General features: G+C 44.4%; 1 long non-coding RNA gene across 2 annotated transcripts in view; it reads left to right on the top strand.

The window, feature by feature from the left end:
* The first annotated feature begins 884 nt into the window (after nt 1-884).
* Nucleotides 885-23373, top strand: part of LOC146811207 (uncharacterized) — a 181458-nt gene continuing 158969 nt past the window's right edge. For both annotated transcript variants that reach the window (XR_014965795.1, XR_014965794.1), the window contains exon 1: nt 885-903. This is a non-coding gene — a long non-coding RNA (uncharacterized LOC146811207). The remainder of the gene's footprint in view (nt 904-23373) is intronic.

Genomic DNA, 23373 nt, shown 5'->3' with positions numbered 1-23373 from the left:
AATACTGCGTTTCATTTGTCTCTCTTCTAGGAGAAAATTGTGGTAAGTGAAAGTGTTATATCTGTCAGATAAACCAGACATACATATCCTACTTACTGTCAGGATTGCTGTAGAACCTATGACCTATTCGTCTCTTGCACCTCAGTTATGCAAATGTATGTGCATCTATGTTTGGCCTGCACAGCTGCAAGAAATTGATGACCTACTCAAAACGTGTTTTGTCAAATTTTAACATTATAAAATGCTCTAAACTCGGTTTGTACTCAATGAAAGAGGCAGGCATGTTTGGGGTTTTACCTCCAATAAGAAAGAATACTTCCTGGTGCAGAAATGCAAGACCATCGTTTTTTAAGTGCTGTAAAAAACAAGCATTAGTATCCCCCACACTAAATATAATGAGTTAAAAACCATCGAAGGATGGCCTGATCAGCCTCTTCACCCGGTTTAAAACTCATGATCTGGCCAACAGTTAGAGTCTAATCCACCTTGCTAGTTATCCTAGACGTCTCCCAACTACCGAAATGTATTTAAAATGAGCAAACTTCCTCCTATATTTGCATTTGCTGTGCAGTTTACATGTTATATGAAAGTTTTTCCAAGCTCACAAAAATGTATGAGAAAGAAAATAAACACACTGCAGGAATTTCCACACAGAACCTTACAATACTAATTTCAAAATCTACTTTATTTATAAAAGTTTGTGCTCCTTATGTATCTGTTCATTTCATTCTTCTTCATCCATTAACAAGATACTGCCAACATTAGAGTCAAGTTTCACATTAATAAATAAATAAATAAACACGGTCCAAACACAACACTATAGTGTTTTTCACCCATGAAAATTTCGGGTCTCTTCTAATGCCATTTCTCATATTTCTGTTTTAGGACTTACTCGGAAAAGTAGTAAGTTTACCATTTTTGTTTCATGTTTAATTATATTTCTGCTTCATAGCCACTCCCAGTTCATTCATGGTTTGCACCTGTCTTCATTGGTGACAATAACATTCTTGAGTGTTTCTGTTTAGTAAAAGCATGATAAGAATGTAGATACCTCCAGGGGAGGTTCCTCCGCCATGGCGGAGGAGCATTTGCCCCACTGACTCAGAGACAACAAGTGAAAAATAAAATGATATACCATAATCGTTTTATTGTTCATCGCCAGCTCTGAGCCAGTTTGTGCAGGGAGGGACGGGGCCAGGACATGAGAGGCGGAGCAGCCAGTGCTGTGTGTGCTTCTAAGTGCGCATGTGTGTTTGACCGGCTGTCTCATGGCCCACTACACACACATGCACACTTAGGTTGCTCCAACCTTGCTGCATTGAATAGCCAGGCTGATAAAACAGCACAGTCTCCCTGTGCCTGAGCGAGCGTCTTTTCAGCCCACTCAGGCCAATCCCCGCGTTGCTCTCAGAATAAGAGCAGCGCTGGGATTGCACTGGGAGTCTGATGCTATCCCAGTACCTGCTGGGACCAGGAAGCAGCACAGCAGAACACTGAGGAGTGATGCAGCTGGCGGCTTCAGGTAAGTGTTTTTTTAAATTAATTATTACTCCCCACTTTCCTGCCTCCCATGTTCCCCTGCGCCCCCTCCACCTGCCCCACCACCTCTTCATTGTGTCATCTGCCACTGGTTAACTCATCGTTCTTGTTCTTCATCCCGGTCATTATTTTTTCCGGAGTTCCTCATACAGAAATAGATACATGTGTGTAGATAGATTGTGTGTGTGTATTTTTACAGCCTGCCTTCCCTTTCTATACTATTTTTTTTCCTCTGTACATTCTCTTTGTAACTCCATTTCTTACTCGGGACATCACCATGAAAGCTGAAAGGAGCAAGTCCTCGCTCCAAGGTGTTCCTAAAAGGAGATGTTGGTGGGAGGTCAAGATAGAGGACATGAAAACTAGGGCTCAGAAAATAAAGATTACTGGTAAATATGCGAGACATTAGTACTTCGGCTGTCAAAAAATAATTTTTGCAGCCCAAATGGTTTATGAGGTTTTTCTGGTCCTAAACCTTGAGTGTAATAGTAGCCCGATGGCCACAGTAAGAGTAATTTCAAATTTATTATGGTATTTGAGATTTTTCTATTTTTTTGGTGGCTTTCTATAGTTCTAAAGGAGCATCAGGCGCATACCTGCTAGTATGAAGCCCCTAACCGCAAACTAGGAACCATAGATCAAAACATGGAGAAGACATCTTCTGAGGGAGAAGGAGGGTGCCTGGGAGAAAGGGGGAGGCTCGCAGAGTCCATCACAGCTCTAGGTGAGAGTAGAACGCAGGTGGTGCTTGTACCCCATATCATGACTAGCAAATAACCAGCACACCGGAGCCTCACATACGCCACCCATAGAAAGTAATATACTCATTGGCGTCAAGACTTCACAGAGAAGAGTTTCTTGGAGGCAGCGAAACACCAACCGAATGCACAAACTCATCTGTTCCTGCCTCTGTTTTGTGGTCCAAAGGTGGGCCTTAGTGTATCTGGGGTAGTCTTCTTTAACAACATATGGGCCCCAGACATGGAGCTCTTGGGTAGGGCCATCCAGCTCGATGATACAAAGGGAATTGAGTCTCGTGGGGGAGTGTTGAACACAAGCATAGACAACCCATTTCAGGAAATCGGGGATACCGAGGTGGGTGGATACTCTGCCTAATTGTACAGAAACTTGCATATTATTCCTTGTGTTTCTGAAGTAAAGGAACGCTTCTATTGGGCACAGATGAAAACTGTGGCTCAATCGTGCACATTTGCGATATGCAATGGGGCACCTCCATGCTGATGAATACCTACTGGCAGTGCAGCAAGTTTACCTACACTCAGCTCATCCCTGAATGGCGTGGACTTTGATCCATTGTCACCATATACACCCGACCCTGGTCATTCCCAGAGAAGAACTATTGAATTTGGACCAGCAACCGCAAAGGCAGAAGACAACCTTGGTGCATTAGGCCCATAAAAAAAGAACTGCAGAGTATTTTGGCTAAGTTCAGTATAAGATAATTCCAGAAGAATTCAGACTGTTTTTGAATATACAAGCATCAGCAGGAGGGTCCATATCCTTCTTCACTGTGCAGACAAAAGCCAAATGCCCGCTGGTCACAAACAACCAGGTGGGAGCTGCTCAAAATGATGGACAGCACTGAACTCAGCCTTATTTTGATCAAGGAAGAAATAAGAGCAATCTGTCTCATGGTGTGTGCTAGACTTATTGACTGAGATGGAGGGAAGGGTGTGTGCCAATACTGATATGTCCCGCTGCACATTTATAACAGGGAATGACCTGACTCTTACCATCCAAGCACTGCACCATGTACAAATAGACATGCGTGAGGAGGAAGGTGCTCCTGAGCAGGAGTGTTTTTTAAATTGGTTCTCCTGGCTTCCCCGGAGGCTTTCTGGACTGTGCACATTGTTCCTGCCAGTCTTTATATTGTTCTTGTTTGTGTGTGATTCTCTACAATTTGGCATTTCCTGCTGTAAAAACATAGTCCTCAAATTGGGTGGAATGCAAGTAGCTAGGAAAGTAGAAATTGTCAGAACCAAAGAGATCATGAAGTATGGGTTTGATAGTGTAGTTGAAAATTCAACGAGAAGGGGGAATGTTACTATTGAAAAAGTTTATACATTCACATACAGAAATGTAATTGAATCTTTATTGACAAATTCTCTTTTTGGGAACTCCACATCATCCCCGACTCAGACATACATAGTTAGGCAGGCCCTGAGACACAGGCCCGAGGTCACTGATTGACAGGTCACTGGTGGGAAAGCACGTAGCCAGCAGACAAATTCATGAACAGGAAATCCCAGATCAAATCTACAGATAGGCATAGCGACACCACAATGGCCCAGGGGGACTGGCCCCAATAAAGCCTATGGCCCGAAGAGTGCTCGTGTTCCCAAAACACCATAAAGGCGGATGCCACATAAAGTTAGGGACACTCATCCAATCAGGACACAGCACACACAATGCACGCAGTAATTATGCGGTCTTCATTGAGGACATCTGGACACGGTATCTACTGGCCTCATTGTGTCCACGCAGAGTCGAGGCCCACCTGGGTTCTTCACACAAAACAATAATTTATGGTTCCAAAGACAGTAGTCCACACTCTGTCCAAAAAAGAACTGGTGGAACCTCTTTATTACACCCAGTGAACTGTGTAGCTGTCGGACCAATTGTAAATTGAGACAGTCCTCAGACCCTATGCTTGTAACTGTTCTCCCGGCCGCGCTGTTTAGTTAAATTAACTGTTCCTGTTTTTGCCAAATGCCTCTGGTCTCTTGTTTTTCGAGGTAATTCATGTTCAAGCAACAATGGCAGAAAACGTATTCAGCTGTAAAGACCCGGTAGCCTACCTTAGGAGTGTTGCTAGCCTTCTGGGTGTGTATGCCTTCCTATGACCCAATTTTGCTGTCTGCCTGGGTTGCAAATGAGCCTGGGGTAGGGGTTGCTTTTTCCTCCTCTGGGAGGAAGCCTGGTTGCATATCAGAGATGGTGAGTGCTTTGAAGCTCATCACCTTGATGTGCCACTTCACTAGCCATCCTGCCAGGTGACATCTCCTGTCCAGGCAGGCTTTTGCTTCTGCCTCCTGAGAGAGTTCACTACTCTTGGAACGGGGTCAGATTCCTGTCTTGGTGGCAACAGGGCACAGGAAGGGCTGGAGCAAACAGGTGGGCAATCTCTGAGGTAGCCACCTGGGCACCTGTCAAATGTAATCCGACTTTATTAAAAGGTCGGGTTTGATAATAGAGGTTGTTTGATACCGAACATGACACTTTTCATAGGGACCATAATGGAGCTGGCAACCTAACCCATATTATCCTGCTTTTTCTTTCTTTTTGACTGTTTTCTTTCTTCATTATTTGTGTTGCTTTCTTTTTCTTTTTGCCTTTATTTCAAATTGTCTGCTTATTTCTATTTTCACTGTGTTCATTTCTTTCTTCATTCCTTTTTATTTATTTCTTTTTCTATGCTCCTTCCCTTTTCTTCTTTTCTTTTTAAGCTCCTGTCTTCCCTTCTTCCTTTCTGCCCTTATTCCTTCTTTTTCTTTTGTCATCCCCTTTCTTTCCATTTTTCTTTCCGTTCTCTTCCTTCTTTATCCCATTCTTGTTGATTGTCTTACCTTTCACGCCTTACTTTTTTAGGCACACTCAGTTTTTATAAACACCACAGGCAACCCTTTTGTCACAATGCTGTATGCTTACTGGAGACCAAATGGGGGTACTTTAATTGCTGTTCTTAATTTGTGTATCCTTTAGTAGCTGGACTTCCTCATTAACTTTTCTTTCTCATAGGAGCTGAGAGCCCTCTCAAGGTCCTCCCTTTTGCTTTTTGTTCTGATGCCTGTGCCCCTAATTTTGCCCAAGACTGTTTCATCACTCATCTTCTGAGCTGGGAGGATGGACAGGTCAAGGTTTTTGTCAGCCTCCTTTGTGGACTAAGTTTTTCATTTGAAAGTTGGTACCTTTTTAAGACTTTACAAAAACTTTTATGAGGTAAATCTTTTATTAGCGTTTTCAGATATAACAAACAGTTACAGCAGAAGATTTCAGCCTTCCAGGGTACACAACCCCAGAAGGGGCAACCCAAAAAATTATTTTGTGCTGGTATTAAACTTAATACAAAAAAGAAAAAAAGGAAAAACTCTTAAAGCCACCCCTCCACACTCACCCCCTTTCGAAACAAAAAACATTGTGTATTTGTGGATTTGTTCATTGCTCCGGAGCAGCCTCAGGCTGTGGAGCCTCTAAAAGGCGCAGTAATCTGAGATATCTGGGAAGAGTCAATTCACAAAACTTCTGCGGCAATAGTGACACAAGTGGGCCCCATACATCCGCAAATCCAGATCCCTTCTCAGCCAATGACATTGTGATCTTTTCCATTCCCAATATGTGCCATATCCTGTGTAACCAATTTGTATGCAGAGAATGAGTGCAGTGCCCCAGTGAGAAAGCATGGTGTGGGCTGCTGCAAACAGCTCCTTGCCTATTTGCCGGCCTCGCGTGGATTTTAAGAGGTATGTAAGTGGGTACGGAAGACCTAATAGCACATAGGCCGGGAATCCCGGGAGCTGAGTGTCTAGGTCATTGTCTATGTCGTCTATGAACTGTGTCCAGTATTGCTGAATCTGGGGGCAGTCCCACAATATGTGTAATAGCGAGCCTCTGCATCCTCGCCAGCAGCTCTCGCTTTGTGAGGGTTTGATTTTATGTAACCTGACCGGTGTATAATACCAATACGCCGTGATTTTTGTCAACATCTCAGTAAGTGCCATACTATGTGCTGTGTGGTGAGCCCTGTACGCTATGCCTTCCCAATCCTTAGCTCTCAGAGTCCGTCCTAGTTCCTCCTCCCATCTTGCCCGCTCCACTTGAAATGTGTGTGTATGTGTTTGGAGTAGGATAGCATATAGTTCAGATATCAGGCTTTTGTCTGACGATTTAGCCAAGAGCCATTTCTCATATTGGATTAAATGGCGTTGCGCGTTGGAGCAATTTGACGGGTGTGTGATCCAATGTCTACGTTGTAAATAGTGAAATCCTTCGGATTCCAGGAGTCCAAATTCTTCGCGCATTTGGGGAAAGGAGAGAATGCCCTCCGGGTCAAAGAAATGGCCCATGGAGCGGCAAGCTGACTGTTTCCAGGTTGCAAATCATTTTTCCATGGTTCCCTGAGTGAAGTCCGGGTTATTTAATAAGGGGGTCAATGGGAATGGATAAGTAGTCAGACCTATTTTGATGTTAGTTTGGTCCCAGGCAGTCATGGTCGTCTGAGTTATAGGGGATAGATATAGGTTTTGGGGCATGTGTGCTTTAGGAAGAAATGGGATCTTCCAAAGGGAAGTGCCTGTGATCGCTCTATCTCGGAAAAGCCAATGCTTCTCAGACTCTGGCTGCCCCCATTCCACTAGGTACCATAGTTGTGCTGCTTTGAAATAGAGATGTAGGTCCGGATTACCCAAGCCCCCGGCTTCGGGCGGGAGGTAGCTCAAGGATCTTTTCATACGGGGCTTCCGTCCCTGCCAAATAAAACGTGCTAGTTCTGAATGATTGGAGTTTGGCAATCATGCCCTGTGCTGGGGGTGAACAACCTTTACAACGCAACTTTTACACCGCACTACCATTACAACAAAACTATTACAACGCGAAATCTGTTACAACGCATGCCATTACAACGCATGCCATTACAACGAAATGCACTAGATGGCGTGCTAACATTAGAAATAGTGTAGTTTTACTATCCAAACACCTTCCCTACTGCAACGTGAACTGGAGTTAGAATATTAAATTATACATTTCTAATGTCAGCACTCCATCTAGTGTACGTCGTTGTAAAAGCATGCGTTGTAAAGGCTGGCGTTGTAACAGATCTTGCGGTGTAAAAAATGTGTTGTAACGGCATGCGGTGTAAAAGCATGCGTTGTAACGTCATACATCCTGTGCTGGGGAAAGGGTCAGGGTCAGAAAGAGGTACAATATCCTAGAAAGTACCGTAACCTTATAGGCCACTATCCATCCCAGCCAGGAGATTTCCACCTCCTGAGATCATGTCGGATTTGTTGAAGAAGCTCCTTGTAGTTGCTATCTGCTGTCACTTAGATTGTAGGGGCTAGATTGATCCCCAGGTCTGGAATCCTCTCAGAGGCCCACTGTATTGGGTAACGGGTCGCCAGGTGATCTACAGTGCACGAGGGCACAGAGAGATTGAGGGCTTGAGATTTTTCCACTTTTATTTGAAACCCCAAAGCCACCCCAAAAGCCTCCAGCCCCCCAATAAGGCCGTCAGGGAGGTGGCTGGATTCACTAAGGTAGGCAGTATGAAGGGGATAGAGGGCAGCCCTGTCTGGTGCCTGTTTGAATTGGGAAGGGGGTGTAAGTGCATCCATTGAGGCAAACTACCACTGTTGGGGCTTGATAGCAATTTACAACGTGTGTCCTGCATTTGTTCCCAAACCCAAAGTGTTTTAGAACTTGTTCTAGGTATGGCCAGTGGACCTGGACAATAGCTTTCTCTGCTTCGAAGGTTAAGAGCATATATTCCCCTTGAGCCCTGCCAGCCTTTTCTATGATATGGGGGGGCGCGTTTGGTGTTGTCGTTTGCCTGTCTACAGGGGATAAAGCCCGCCTGGTCCAGGTCCACTAGAAAGGGAAGATATGTGTTAATCCTATTAGCGATGATGCTAGTGTATAATTTCATGTCTTTATTGAAAAGGGAAATGGGCCTATAGGAGCTGCAACTCAGTTTATCTTTCCTGGTTTTGGGCAGGATTATTGTAGAAACAGTAAGCATCTGAGCGGGGATCACCCCCTGATCTGAGAAAGAATTGTAGTCTTGTTAGGATAGGTGCCACTATCGGACAAAAGGACTTGTAAAAAGCCACGGAGAACCCATCTGTGCCCGGCGACTTAGCAAGTTTAAGGCACACGATGGCCGATATGACCTCTTCTATGTGGATGTCCTCATTGAGGGACTCCGCCTGTTCAAGGGTGAGCGAGGCGGTTTGGGCCTCCCTGAGATATTGAAATCTGGCTCTGTATCTAAAGGTTGACAATTATATAGATGTGCATAAAACTCCTTGAAAGCGTTCGCTATGTCCGGACCATCGGTATCTAGCTCCCCCGTGTGGAATAAATCGCTGAAATACCCCGATCCTGTCTTTTGGACCACAGTGTGTTGGCCAGGTGGCAGCCGCATTTGTCTTCCCCCACGTAGTAAGAGTGACGCAGGCGAAGAGCGGCATATTCTGTTTTATCAGTATCTAATGCTGCCAATTGAGCTTGAGTGATGGTGAGTTGCCGCCAGACCCTGGGGGCACCCGTTTGTTGGTGTATATACTCAAGCTCTATGGTCCTTTTGGTGATGTCCTCTCTCTTTTCCCTGAGGGTCTTATTGTCTGCTGATGATATTGCGATGAGTTCTCCTCTGGTGACAACTTTAAGTGTCTCCCATAATACCGCAGGAGATGTAGCGGGGTATTGTTATTTTGTTTTTTTATGTCCTCATTAAAGAAAAAATGCGAGAGGTCATAGCAGTACCATGTCAGCCTCCTGGACCCAACAGAGGAGATATATAACCCTGAAGATCTCTTTTCACCTCAGGGTTTTAGAGACGCCAACCACATGACACTTGGGAAATGTCAAGGATAGTATCGAGCCCATAGTTTATACATAAACTATTTTCCCAGAAACTCCCTTGCTTCATAATCATTGGACTTTTGTACGTGCTAGAGGCTTGCAAAACCAAAATTATTTGCCCAGTTATTCCAAAGCCCCCGAAAAGCTAGTTCTTTTCTTTGCTTCACAACCCATGTCCGACTTGTGGACTCTTTTAACCGAGGACACCCAATCTAACAACTTTGGAGAATTTGGTGATGTCCAATTTCGACAGATTTCTCTTCTCGCCAGCAGGATTAAAACAAACAGTAATGAAGCTTGGAGATTTGACAGTTTGATAGTGCTACTGTCTTCGGGAAAGATTCCAAAAATAATTAATACCAGGCTTACCTGAATTTCTTGGCCCATAACTTCTGAGATAATCTTACCAACTTGCCTCCAGAAGCCCGGGATCTGAGGACACTGCATTTGGCAGAATCGGTGGTGATTCTTCTGTAAAAATCATCAGATCATCAGCGTACAGGGCTAACTTCTTCGACCATCCCCTATATTCAAATGGGACAAAGAAGTCACTGGACCTAATGATTTGGGCCAGTGGTTCTATGTACATATCAAAAAGGAGAGGGGAGAGGGGACAACTCTGCCTAGTGCCTCGCTCTAATGCAACTGAGTTGGTTAGATTGTCATTAACTATAATCATAGCTGTGGGAGTTTTATATATGTTCTTAATAGCTCCTAAGATATTTTCTCCTAAGCCAAACGCTGCAACCAGGTGATATAAGCAAGACCAGTTCACCCGGTCAAAAGCTTTGGCCGCATCAAATTCAAAGATGGTAAGGGGCAAGTTGTTAGCTGGAGCAATGTCAATAGCTCCTATCAGCTTGTGAGTTAAGTCGTGCAGTTGGCGCCCTCTGATAAATACCTTTTGATCCGGGTAAATTAATTTACTCACTATACTATTCAATCTCCCTGCTATAACTTGCTTAAAAATGTTGTAATCACAAATAAGCAGGGAGATGGGTCTATAAGACTCGCATTTGTTTTATCTTTGTTGGGTTTTAAGATCAGGGTGACGGCAGCCTTGTTCCATGAACTAGGGACTGGAGAATTAGTTAAGAAAATGCTATCAAATAGTTTCTCTAAGAACGGGGCAAGCATCTCATTAAGGGCAATAAAACACTTGTTAGGGATAGCATCTGGGCCTGCAGCTCTGCCTCTCTTTAAGTTTTTTATTACCGTTCTAATTTCAGAAAGTGAGATCTTCCTATTAAGGTGTTGAGCCTGGTTTTCGGATAATGGCTGTAAGGAAGCTTTTGCTAGGTAATTTTTAATTTGGGTGTCAGTAACTACTAGGTCTTCAGTGTGCAGATCTTTAAAGAAAAGTTCAAACTCATTTTCTATCTTGGCCATTTCTGAGAATATCTCCTCTCTTTCTAAACTACTTATTTCTTTAATCAGGTTTCTGGTTAAATTGATTCGAGATTTCCAGGCCAGTAGCTTCCCACTGTCCTCTCCGTATTCATAGTTGGCAAGTTTGTTGACTTCCCACCTTCTTCTAGTTATACTGTCAAGATAGTCTGCCATATCTTGTCATTTAGATAGTAGCTCGAGACTTTCCTCCCTCTGTTCTACACTCCTTCGACTAGTTGTTTGGTTAAGCAAGGCTCTAAGATTCTCTGCTTCCAATAGCTTGAATTTTACTTTTTTTCCCGTATTGATTTTAGCTGAGATGCCAATAATTCTGTTTCTGATATAGGCCTTATAGGCATCCCATATTATCTCCAAAGAGGCTGATCGATCATTTACTTAAAAAAAGAACAAAGTATCTATTTTTAACTGTTCAATCACTGACTCATCTTTAAGGATGACCTTATCGAACGTCCATCTTTTAGTTTCTAAGTACCTAGAACATTTTAGATTTATCTGAACCGCTGAGTGATCTGATAGATGTTCTGGGATGTGGGAGACTAGGCTGACCAGTTCTATCAACCTGGAATCTATCAGGAAATAGTCTATTCTGGAATGATATTTATGTTTTTTATTATGAAAAGTGAAGTTTTAGGGGCCAGTTATAGTCTTATTTTTTACTCTACAGACATCTACAAGATTTAGATCACCCATGATAGTTTTAATCAGTGAGCCCAGTTTTGTAGGAATCACTCTCCCCCCCTTGGACCTGTCAAGAGAGGGCTACAGAAGGACATTAAAGTCACCACCCAAAATAATGGGGAAGTTAGTATCTAGTAAGTGATTGTAGATCATTCTAAGAGATGATTCATAATCTATGTTTGGGCCATGGTATCCCACCAAAGTCACCCACTGATTTCGTATTTTTATATCCGTTATGATCCAGCGCCCCCTATTGTCTATCTTAGACGAGCCTAGAATAGCTTTGGCAGATCTTTTTATAATAATGCCCACGTCTTTAGTACAGAAGGGTTGTATGGTATGAAGAGAGCCATCTATCCATCTTTGCTTAGCGACTAACAGCTCCCACTCCCCAGAAGTAAGGTGAGTCTCTTGTAAAATCATAATATCAAAGTCTGCTTGCCTTAAGTATTGAAATATTCTCCTACGTCTACTTGGGACCCTTAAGCCATTGACGTTCCAAGTACAGATTCTAGTTTCAGTCATTTATACCAGGCCACCGTGCCCTAACTCTGGCCCACTTTGGTTACCGGCTATTCGTATTTGATTTGCAACTTCCTTAAAAAACCTGTGTAAATGAGGACTTTTTCTTTTTTTTCCCCTACTTTGCTCCCCACCCAGTGAAAACTTTCAATTACAGTCTTCTTGTGTATCCCCACTCCCCACTCCACTGGGATCCCTCCTATACCACATGGGGTTGAAAGTGGAATAACCCCTGTGAGCCCATCTCCCACCTACCCGGCAGCCTATACTTATCATGCAATTTCTGCGCAAAGTTATCCCTGAGTTTTGATTTGATCAACAAAGGTCCCTACCTCCTTAGGGTCCCTAAAAGTAAACATTTCGTTTTTCCACATTACCCTAAGTAAGGCGGGGAACCTCAACTGTACAGTGGCCCCCTGTTGGCCCGATTCACAGAACTAACTTAAGACAAAATCCTAAACTTACTACTTTTGGTATTCACAGAAGTTAGGATTTTGTCTTAAGTTTGTCTTAAGACAAACTTAAGACAAACTTAAGACAGACTTAAGACAGACTTAAGACAGACTTAAAACAGACTTAAGTTAGGATTTTGTCTTAAGTTTGTCTTAAGTCTGTCTTAAGTCTGTCTTAAGTTTGTCTTAAGTTTGTCTTAAGTCTGTCTTAAGTCTGTCTTAAGTTTGTCTTAAGACAAACTTAAGACAAAATCCTAACTTCTGTAAATACCAAAAGTAGTAAGTTTAGGATTTAAATACATTTCCTCAATTCCCATTGTCTTTCCCATTGTGTAATTCTTCAAGGATCCGACCTTATCCGAAAGGCCCAGTCCCCCTTTGTGAAGGTTCCAGCTTTTAAGGCTTCCGATAGAACATGCTCTTTTAGAGCATACGTTTTGAAACTAACCAGGATTCGCCGAGGATTTTTCCTATTTGGGTTCTTGGAGAAAGGATCTCTGTGAATTCTCTGAATGTCTATTTCTAATTCCTTAGCATCTACTGCGGGGATAAAATCTTTTAACAAATTTATGATGTAGGTTTTAATGTCCTCCCCCTCTGAACCCTCCGGAATGTTCATGATTTTAATGTTAATACGTCTGGCATTTTTTTCCGGTGTCTCCAGCTTGTCAAGCATGTCTTTTTCTCCCTTTTTTAATGCCTGAATCTCAGTAGAATTCAATTCCACTTGTTTATTCAATGCTTCTATTGAGGCCTCCATTACACAAATCCTTTTGGTAATCGCCGACATTTTAGCTTCTAAGGATTCACATGAATCTTGGATTTTAGCCTGGTTTGTCTCTGAAATGGCGAACATATTCCGAATTTCTGACAAAAGGGCACCTTACATCCATGCCAAATTCGGCTGATCAGCAGCAGATGAAATCGCTGATATACCCAGAGGGGTCGACGTGGAGTTTGAGGTATCGGAGCCAGAGGCAGACCCCAAGCCGTTCTCTCCCAATACCTCAAACATATTATCTGTTGTGATATTGGCGGATTCTGCCCCTTCAGGCACCGGGGTTATTTCCCTTGTATCCATTCTGGCCTCTAGTGCCTTTAGTACCCTAGTTGGTGAGGTCTTTCCACTGCCCTTGCTTATGGCAGGCTGGGATTCCTCCAGTGGCAAAGGAAGGATTAGTTGCGTTTTTTCCTGTACTTTAAAAAACGATCTTAAAGACAGTGTAACTTTAAGTGTAGCGGTCTCCTTTAGCTGTCGCAAAGACAGGGACGGGATAGTTTGCTGATTTCCTTTTAAATTCTTGCCTGCCTTTGGTTTTTTAGTGACAAGATCCTCTACTGCAGGGACCTGAAGGGATATGGATGGGGAATCTTCGAAGTGCTCCAACTGGTTATAAACTTTATTCCGTAAAGTATATCTATTAAGGTGCCCTAGAGTTGCTGGCCTTCCCTCTGTGACCGCTTGAGAGTGCTGACCCTCAGATATTTCATATGAATCAGAGAGATTGGTGAGATTTACGTCTTCAGACAGAACCCCCTTAATTATACTGTCTGCCCTATATACTTGGGGAGGTATCAGAGCTGGTAGTCTAGGTTTTAATTTTCTTCCTTTCTTAGGTGGAAGGTTTGAAAGGGTAATCACAATACAGTCCCTTTTATTTGAATTTTTGGCTCATCTGGGGGTCATAAATTGATTCAGATTAAAACTCCCCTGTAATCCCAAAAGTCTGCACTGGGAATTAGTAAGAATCGAGGATGTTAGAAGAAATCTATGCCCTTGTAAATGTTGAAAATATTGAAAATAGTGCTGAAAGTGTGAAAAGTTCTCCTGTTGAAAATCCGTTAAGAACCTGTCCGAGGCACTCCTACTCCTACTCCTACTGCTGAGACCCAACTCTGTTTTAGCCGAAAACAGCAAAAACTACTGCCAGTAGATTTCTGATAGGAATAGGAGATCCTACCTGGCGTTCCTCTCAAGGAGATCCTCGCAGTTGCACGTCTGTCAGATAAGACTCCAGACGCCGCCTGGAGTAACTTTCCTCCCCCATGAGCGGCCGCGGACCCTCCGCTCAGCCTTACCGGGTCCTGAGCCAGGTTCGCTTTCAGGACTGCCTAGTCACCACAGGCCGAGCTAAACGACCCCCCCACTACTCAAGCAGCGTAAGGCAACGTAAGACAGTGGATTTTCAGGCAGGCAGAGGGGGCGGAGGACCTAGTGCTCAGGGAATCTTAGAGAAGTGCCGGGAGGTGGAGAGGAGCTCGCGGCGTGACCTAGCCCGCCGCCATGTTCCCTATGGTGACAACTTTATGTCTCCCATAATACCGCAGGTGATGTCCCGGGGATATCGGTATGCTTTAGGAAAGTCCTTAAGTGAGTGCTGCATTTGTGTTATGACCTCTTTGCAATGCAACATGGAGTCTCTTACGTGCCAGAACCTGGAGGGGGGGGCTGCCGGGAAAAGGGACAGCAAGATCTTGACAGCCCGTTGCCTAACAACACGGCTGTGTGTATATCGATGTCTTCCGGGAGTGAGAGTATTTCACGCGTTCCCAAGAAATAGTCTAGCCTGGCAAACTTTTTATGTGCGTTAAAATAGAATGAAAATTCCTTGGACTGTGGGTGTTTGGCCATTCATAGATCAACCACTCCTAGCTCATGTAGTCGTGCCTACCCATCGTTTGACAAGGCTCCTGTCTGGCCATGTTTCTGAGCTGATCTGTCCAGAGAATTGTCAAATCGTAATTTGAGGTCCCCCCCAGTAACACCAAGTGTTCCCCAGTTCCCAGTGCCCTCTCCAAGGCATTATGTAAAAACCCCTCTTGTTTCTCATTAGGAGCATAGATTGAGCTGACCACTAATGACCTCCCTGCTAGGAAAAACCTGTGTATTAGAAGTCTGCCCTTGATCTCTTTGACTTTCTGCTCAACTGAACCTCGAAAGGATTTAGCCACCAATATTGACACTCCCGTGGATTTAGAAGGGGCACATGAGAAGAACTGCTGTGGGAAGGCCTTTGACTTCAATCTATGGCAGTCCTCTGTGAGGAGGTGAGTCAGATATCTGCCTGAGAGGACTCAAGGTAATTGATTATTGCCCTATGCTTAATCGGGTTGTTGAGGCCATGCACGTTAATTGTGAGTATTCTGAGAGCGCTACCAGTCATGAGAACAGGGAGGTGTCACCTGCCTCCCCCCCCCCAACTGTGTGTAACATAATAAAACATTGTACTGGTCTTATGTAAAAAATGAAGCAGACCCTGTGGAGGTGAGTGTGGGCCACAAACAAAACCCTTGTGAAACAAATTATCAACAATGAAAATAGAATTTTTTTTCTTACGGATAGTCCTGGGGCCAGACGTGGCTGCATAGTGTGTCCAATGGGGGTATAAAGTGGCTAGTGGTTCGACTCCCGCCGTCCGCCACCCTAGCCCATGTCTTCAAATTATGCAAATGTAGGGCTCGGTGTTCAGTTCCCCTCGAGTTTTGGCAGAGCTGATGGAACAGCTTCTAGGGCGGCCAGTTGACCCTTTGCGATCTCCTCCGGGTCTGGTTTAGTTGAAGTTTGGCTGCATCCTACTCTTTGCCATCATTTCTCTGCTCTCTTTCAGAGGGGGTTGAGGACCCCCTGCTGCTCCTCCGGGGCTCGATTCCCAATACAATGCATGTCTCTGTTAGTGATTGTAACTGGGAGAGCATTCCTTCCCAGCGAAAGATCAGGCGGAAAGGGTGGCCCCACGAGTAGGGAATCCCATGGCCGCGAAGATGTGCGGTCACCGGGCTGAATGATCAACGTTTTTGCAGGGTGAGGGCCACAAGCTCTTGAAAGAGGGTTGGGGATTGACCCTGAAAAGCAATGGGGTGCCTGATGCGCGCTTTTCCCATGATATCTTTCTTGATTTGAAAGTCATGCATGCAAACAAGGATATCAGGAGGGTTAGAGTGGAAGTGTCCTGCCTGGGAAGGGGGGTCCCACATGGTGGGCTCTAGCCAGTTGAATTCTGGACTCCTGAAGGCCACCCAAAATATGATGAAAGAGGCCATGGATAAAACCAAAGATGTCGACCCCTCTGCCTTGGATGCCACACCCCGTATGTGCACATTGTTCCTCTGGGAATTATTCTCCAAGTCTTTGAAGTGTGATTTCAAATCAATGTGCTGGTCCCGGAGACTAAGGACTTCTTGCTAGAGTGCCTCTGTCTCCTTCTCTCGGCCTCCTTCTCTTTCCTCAAATTCCGATAGATCTAAGAACATCTACGTCTCTCGGGGTCTCTTTGATTTCTTGGGAGATTTTGCACATTAGAGAGTGGAGATCATCTCAGAGGGACGTGAACAGTGCCTCTATAAACAAGCATGATACTGGCTCTTCGGAAGATTGGTCGGCTTGGACCCCCAGTGTGCCAGGATGCTGACTAGTGTCCTCAGGCGTACTCACGCCAGAGCGGGATAGCAGCTCCTTGATTGAGCGGTCTTTTTTAGTGCGGCCGGACGCCTTGGTCGTGGTGCAGAACTTTGTTTTATCTTTCGCAAGTTTTTGCCCAGCACTCTGTGTCACCCATCACCCCAGAAGCGAGTGGATTCCCAAAGGTGCAGTGATGGGGGTGAAGCTCCCCCCCGAGCTGGCTCAACCTCGCTGCCCCTGGCGAACTGCTGCTGAGTGGGGCGCAGACTGTTGTGGCCCTCTGAACTCCCCAGGCCTCTTTACTTCCCCGGGGATCTCCCCCCTGCTGCGGCAAGATTTGGGTGGCTGTATGATTCCCCAGATATTGGAAAAGCATCTTAAAGTACTAGGCCAGGCTCCGGCTTTGTGCTTTCCTAAGGCGGGGGCAGACAGGGCACAAGATTTGCTCATGTGTGGGCTTTCAATCCTGGGGGGGACTTCAATCCTGGGTTCCTCCACCCTCAACCACCCTGTCATGATTCCTTGCTCTGCATCTTGCAGCTCTGTAGGGTCCCGGGTTCCTTGTGGGGCAGCACCTCTCCGTGTTGCAGGTGTTAAAACCACGATCTCCTCTTGCTTTCTGTCGCCTGCCACCCCCTTCTCTGAATACTGCCAGGTCTGGGCCGATCCGCCCGGCAAGAAGGGAGACATAGAAGACGGGTCCCGGGAGGGCCCTTTTGCTGCTCCGCACTGTCTCCACAGCCTCCCCCCCAGCTTCAGAAATGTCCATGAATTTTGGGGTACTGCACCTCACTGTAATACTCCTGCTCACCTTGATGTAGATGCAGGGAGGGAGATTGTTCTGCGCTGACAGCCCTCTTGTGTGGCCCATTAGGGCCACAGCGCTCGCGTACCTCCAAGTCCCAGGAGTGGTTTGCGTGCACTGGCCCAGGTTTCAGCCTACGCGCTGTCACTCCTCTGCTGCCCAAGATGCCCCCTTCCGGCCTCCCCCTGCACAGATTTCTCCTGCAGTACCAGAGGATTTGTTGCTCGCTCTGGTGGTTCTTGGGCCACGACCGAGGCTCAAGAAGCAGTATTTAGTGCAACGGGGGGCAGGAGAGTTGTCGGGGCACATCCTACCTCAGCGCCATCTTGTCCACACCCCCTCTGCAAAAACTTTTAAAATGTTTTCCTAACTTTCTAACTTTTTAATTATTTTGGAATGGGTATCTACACAGGAGCCTAACAATTTGGAAAAAATAAATCTGAAAAATTATTTTGGGTCTGATGTCAATAATGGATTTTATATGCAATAATCACTTACGACAAAGTGGTACTGTGAACCACAAGTTTAGGATCCCACCGGTGTAACCCTAATGTAGGAAAGTGGGGTATTATGCAGTGTGGCTGGTTAGTGTTGTAAGTAAGAAAGGCAAGATACTTCTAGTTAAGTTACATGTAGGTTTATTCAGGACACAGCTGAGCGCACACCTCGCCAGCTGACCAGACCATCAACCGACAAGGTAGAACCCTCCGGTATCAGTTAGAACACACACATAGGTATTCTGTGAGGTTAAGGGGTAAGAACACAAAGGAAGGACTAATGACCACTGTCAGGCATGTTACACGAAGAACTAATTTACAACACATCTTCCTCCTTTACAGAAAAAATGAAATAAATAACCAAATCACAAAAATGAAGCTTAATGTATGGGGAAAACAACAATAATAATTAAGACAGGCAGGAGGTCTAAGACTTCTTGAACTATTTTTAGTTTATGAAAGCAAACAGGAATTTAGGGGCAAAGAGTGTTAAGAGTGAAGTGTGAGGTGAGGCACATCACCCACCCAACTAATAGATATCACCACCACCTACCCCCCTTAGACTGACAAAACAGGAAAAACAATCCACTTTCTCTGTCCACCATCGCTTTACACTCCGCCGCGGCTTACCGCTCATAGTTGAAGAATTAAGAGTTCAACCAGTACCTCCAATGCTCAAAAAGTACTGGAAGAATGCTCCCTAATAAAAATTTTGAGCCAGTTCTCTTACAGTCCAAGATGAAGTTCTGGTCCATTTTCTTGGGTTATGGACCTCTAGATGTGGTTCGGGCCTCTAAATTACCATTAAATTTAACATATATATATATTTTTTTTTGACAAACTGTCTCAGTACTATGGGCTATAAGACCCGGTTCTAATCACGGAACGTTTGTCCCAGTTCAGAAAACCCCTTGTCACGATTTCCTATCGTGGCACTGGAACTCTTTTCGTCACGACTCCCAGTCGTGAACACTCCCGGTCAAAGGGCACATTTATATTTTCTATCTCGGTGCTGATTCTGGGACGTCCGTTGTCCCCCTCTAGATAGGTTGGAACCATTGTTCTCTCGTTTTTGTCCCCTTCCAGTCCTAGGACATTCTTTGTCCTCTCCCGGTTTCTGGTTCTGCCGGTCCTGGGACTACCATTGTCCTCTCCCGGTCTTGCTCCAAGGCTCACTTCCTCAGTCCTTAGTTTTCCCTGAAGTAGGGTTAGAGTTGCAATATTTACCTAAGTAAATATTGAAATGGGAATTGCTCCTTTACAATTTTCTGAATTGCTGCTTACCAATTTTCCCATTTGCATTTCACCTCTTGAAATTTACAGTCTTTCAATACTTTTGAATGGTGGCATCTTTTCACATGACTTTAAGTCCAATTTTTTTTTTATTTTTTTGTATTTATCTGCCACACTTACTTTTGAGCTGCTCTCTGTCGATGCTTGAATAAATGAATTACTCACTCCAGAAGTTGATCATGGCTGCTTAAAAAGCTTTACCAATTTAATTTGCGATACAGAATCAACCATGTAGCCCTTTTTGCGCTTCTTCTGTGACTTACCAAATATGTGTGCTATTGAACATCACCCTCAAAACAATCTACTGTTCCGGTTCTTAACGATGTTCAAAACACCTTTCTTTTGCAGATTTTTGCACTCTCCCTAGGGCCCCCTTAGAATTTTTATTTTGTTTAGAAACTGGACACACTGATTAAACACCGTAATAGGATGTAAGATTCCAGGTCTTGCATCTTTTTTGAGAGTGTCCCCGTGTTTCTTTTCACCTGTACTCTTGCTTTGTTCGAAGGACTGGGAACTTCCTCTACGTTTAGTACTAGACGTGTACACCCTCGGAATGTGACTCTTGGAATTTACATACACCGCACAGCTTGAGACTGACTAACAAGGTACGGTGCAGAAATGGCACAGAAACAGACTCACAGTTAATGCGATCGACGTCAGAGGTGCCTCCGACGAATTTGTCCAAGTTTCTTTACTTCTGCTCCATCGGAATCTCTACCACAGGATCATAGCAGCTGGGATTAGAAATGTGGGCTACTCTTCCCTTTCCTGTTTCCTTTCCCTTTTTTTTTTTTTTTTTTTAGAGTTTCTTGCAGCAATGAGTTTATGGCCAATGCTCACGACTGATTTCTTTGCACTCCTTTAGTTTGTCTTGTTATGACAGGAACATTGAAAACTTGCGGTAGTTTCCAATTTCTTTTACCTTACTTCGTGCTGCAGTCTTAGGTTCTTGGTGTGATGCACTACCAGAAATCAGCAATTGACACGCAGTTTGGACAGGTATTCGCTTCTTCTTTGTTACGTTCCTTTAGGGTTAAACTTCTGTCTTCACACATTTCTTGAATTTCTAGTTACTTGTAGGCACGTTGCTGGCAGTAAATAAGTGACTGCCTGGGGTTCTTATTGCAAGGTGCTGCCAGAAATCAGTAATTGACTCACAGTTGGTGAATGTAGACCTTTCTTTTCTTGGTTTCGTTTCTTTTGTCGTGCTGCCAGAAATCAGTAATTGACCCACGGTTGGTGAAAGTAGACAAATCTGTCGCGTTTTGGAACTCTTGTCCTGGTTCTTCCGTGAACCCCTTTGTTGCGAAACTTTGTAGTGATTCTGGGACCGTAGTCTTGGTTCTTCTCGGAACCTCTCTGTCATGAATATCCGTCGTGAGTCCTGGTTCTTCTGGGAACCCTTCTGCCACGATTTTTCCCGTGGTCTGGAACCTTAATCCCGGTTCTACTATGAACCTCTCTGTCACGATTCTTCGTCGTCGTGCTGTTACCTTCGTCTTATTCCTACTTGGAACCTCTCTGTCATGAACCCTTGTCGTGGTGCTGGGAGCTTAGTCCTCTCCTAGTTCCTTTGACCTGCTTCTGAACTCACTGTCCCGGTTTCGCAGTTCAGGACTCTGTCCTGTTTCTGGACTCTCATGCCAGTACTAGGAGTGCTTGTGGGTGAGGCACAAACATAAGGATTTTATATGTTTCCAGAACTTTATTATAAGATGCATCTTTTATTTCTTGGATGTCCCGGAGATTTTGGGTGTCTCATATTTAACATTGGCATTCTTTTAAATCGGCTGTGAGGTTTGCATTCCTGTCACAATTTACACTTTTCACACTTTCATTGAACTGGTGTTACAAGGCATTCTTTTAGCACCCTCTTGTTGAATTGGCTTGTTTTGAAAGCATTTTCCATTTTCCTGGCAGCAATAGCCAATTCAACGGTTTTTCCATTAGCGAATAAATAATATTGTGCTGTCATCTGTCCTGATCTTTGCTCAACAGAGGATGGTGACTGAAGAACACATTCAAAATATTAGGGTCCAACTAATACAGAGACATCCTGTCTCCAACACTGTTTATGATCCAGCTGTCTTTGTCATATTTTATTGCCTTAATGTAATCAGACTCTAAAGCTGGACGCAGACTAGGTACAAATGTACACTTATCGCTCTCGACACTCAAGTTAATTATGTCCTTATTCAACAGGTTTTATGTCGAGTAAAGTTGGCAACATTACTTCGTCCGTAACATGAAACTAACAGAATGCACTTTGTTTGTTGTCTCTGGCTAGCGCAAGGAACCACTGATAATCAGAACTTGTGGAGACTGTATGGGAAAACAATCGTTGCACATAACATACTCTTAAACTCCACAAGATGGCACCCTTGTCCAAGATTTCACACTGTCACTGCCTTTAGGCATGCTTACTCCTGAAATGTAACACATTAACTATTTAATACCTTCATGTTACCCCAAATAGGTCCTACGGAGTCACACTGATAAATCCCTTCTCAGTCCTGGTAGTTTGGCACAGAGCAGCCAGACTTTACTAGAGGGAATTTGTTAAGCATATCAGAGTACCATCATGGATGATAAGCAATTGACACAACTCAAAAGAAATCCGACACCAATTTATAAAAATAAAGCAGATTTATATATAAATATAGACCCCAAAATGAATACAACCAGATGAGTGTAGCTGGAGTTATGGATTTCTAAAGGAAAAAGAAATCTATTCATTTGACTCTTGCAAAATGATAATGTTGCTGTCAATGGGTAAACACAATAGTGACACTCGGTCACTTGCAGATTGAGCCCTGTGTAAACCACTGGGGGTAAAGTAATGTGGGTCCCAGGACCTGGCTTAGACAATCATTTGAATTTTACCTGTCTTCTAGGGCCCAGATGCAGAGTAGACCTGGCTTTCCAGGTGCTGAACGTTCGAGCCATGGAGGCTAGTTTTCCTTTTTTGATGGTGCTGGTGAGGAAAGGGGGGGGCAGAATCTTAAAAATTGAGTCACTGAGGCAACTGGTTGAAGAGGCTGCTGGATTCTCTCGAGGCACAGCATTGAACATAGGTGGTGGTACTGGCCACCAACAAGCCTTTTTTATACTTTATTTATATTTTCATTTAAAAAAGAAATGCACCACAGTGACTGGGGCAGAGGGTTGGACTGTTTCCTCCTCTGTGAGGAAGCCTGGTTGCATATAAGAGGCAGTGAGGACTTTGAAGCTTACTGCTTTGATGTGCCAGTTCACTAGTCGCCCTGCCAGGAAGGGAGGTGACACCCCCGCCTAGGCAGGCCTTTGTTTCTGCCTCCTGAGAGAGTTTACACCTCTTGGCAGGCGGTCTGATTCAGGTTTTGACGGGAACAGCTGCAGGCTGTCAGCCAGGCAAAGGAAAGGCTGGGACAACCAGGTGGGCAACCTGTGAGGTAGACACCTGTGTGCATGCCACAACAAATCCAACTATATAAAAGGGTCAGGTATGATGAAACAAGATATTTGATGCCAAACATGACACTTTTCAGAGGGTCCATTATGGAGATGGCAACCTGGGGGTGCCCAGGTGCTAGTCCATATGATCTTATAGCCCCCTAAACATTTATAGTAGCCCCTAATAGAAGGAGGCTACTATAGGGAGATAAAAGTTTGCACTTATATGTCCACACCCTTAATATAATGCACCCAGCCTCCTGGGCTCAGGAGGCCTTCCTTGGGAGTGGCCGACATATATTGAAATTAGCGCTTTGACCTTGCTACACATAGTGATGGCAAAGTCGAGCTCAAACAGTTTGCACTGCTCATGCAGTCTTCAATGTCAGAACTGCTGTCACTTCTTTACTTGGGTCCCTCAGGGTGGCATAAATAGTGCTTCAGACACTGGTGGCCCCTTTAACTCCCATCCCCTGGCTACCAGTGGTACATCTTACCGGGAACTAGTAAGCGGTCAAAGTCCTTACCGATTCACATTCATCATGTTTTAGAGAGAGAGCATTGGCACTGGGTCAGGTTAGCAGGCTCCAGTACCCTTTCACAGTTGAAAACGATCAGCATTGGGGTCCAAAAGGGGCAAAACATGACAGAAAACCTGTAAAAATGCCTTTTTCCTCTAATTATTGCTTTCTTTCTTTCCTTTCTCATTCTTTCTTTTTCTTCCCAAGGCTTTGTTTTCTC

Source organism: Triturus cristatus, chromosome 7, assembly GCF_964204655.1.
Source record: "Triturus cristatus chromosome 7, aTriCri1.1, whole genome shotgun sequence".
Lineage (NCBI taxonomy): Eukaryota > Metazoa > Chordata > Amphibia > Caudata > Salamandridae > Triturus > Triturus cristatus.
This window is presented reverse-complemented; position numbering and strand designations above follow the sequence as displayed.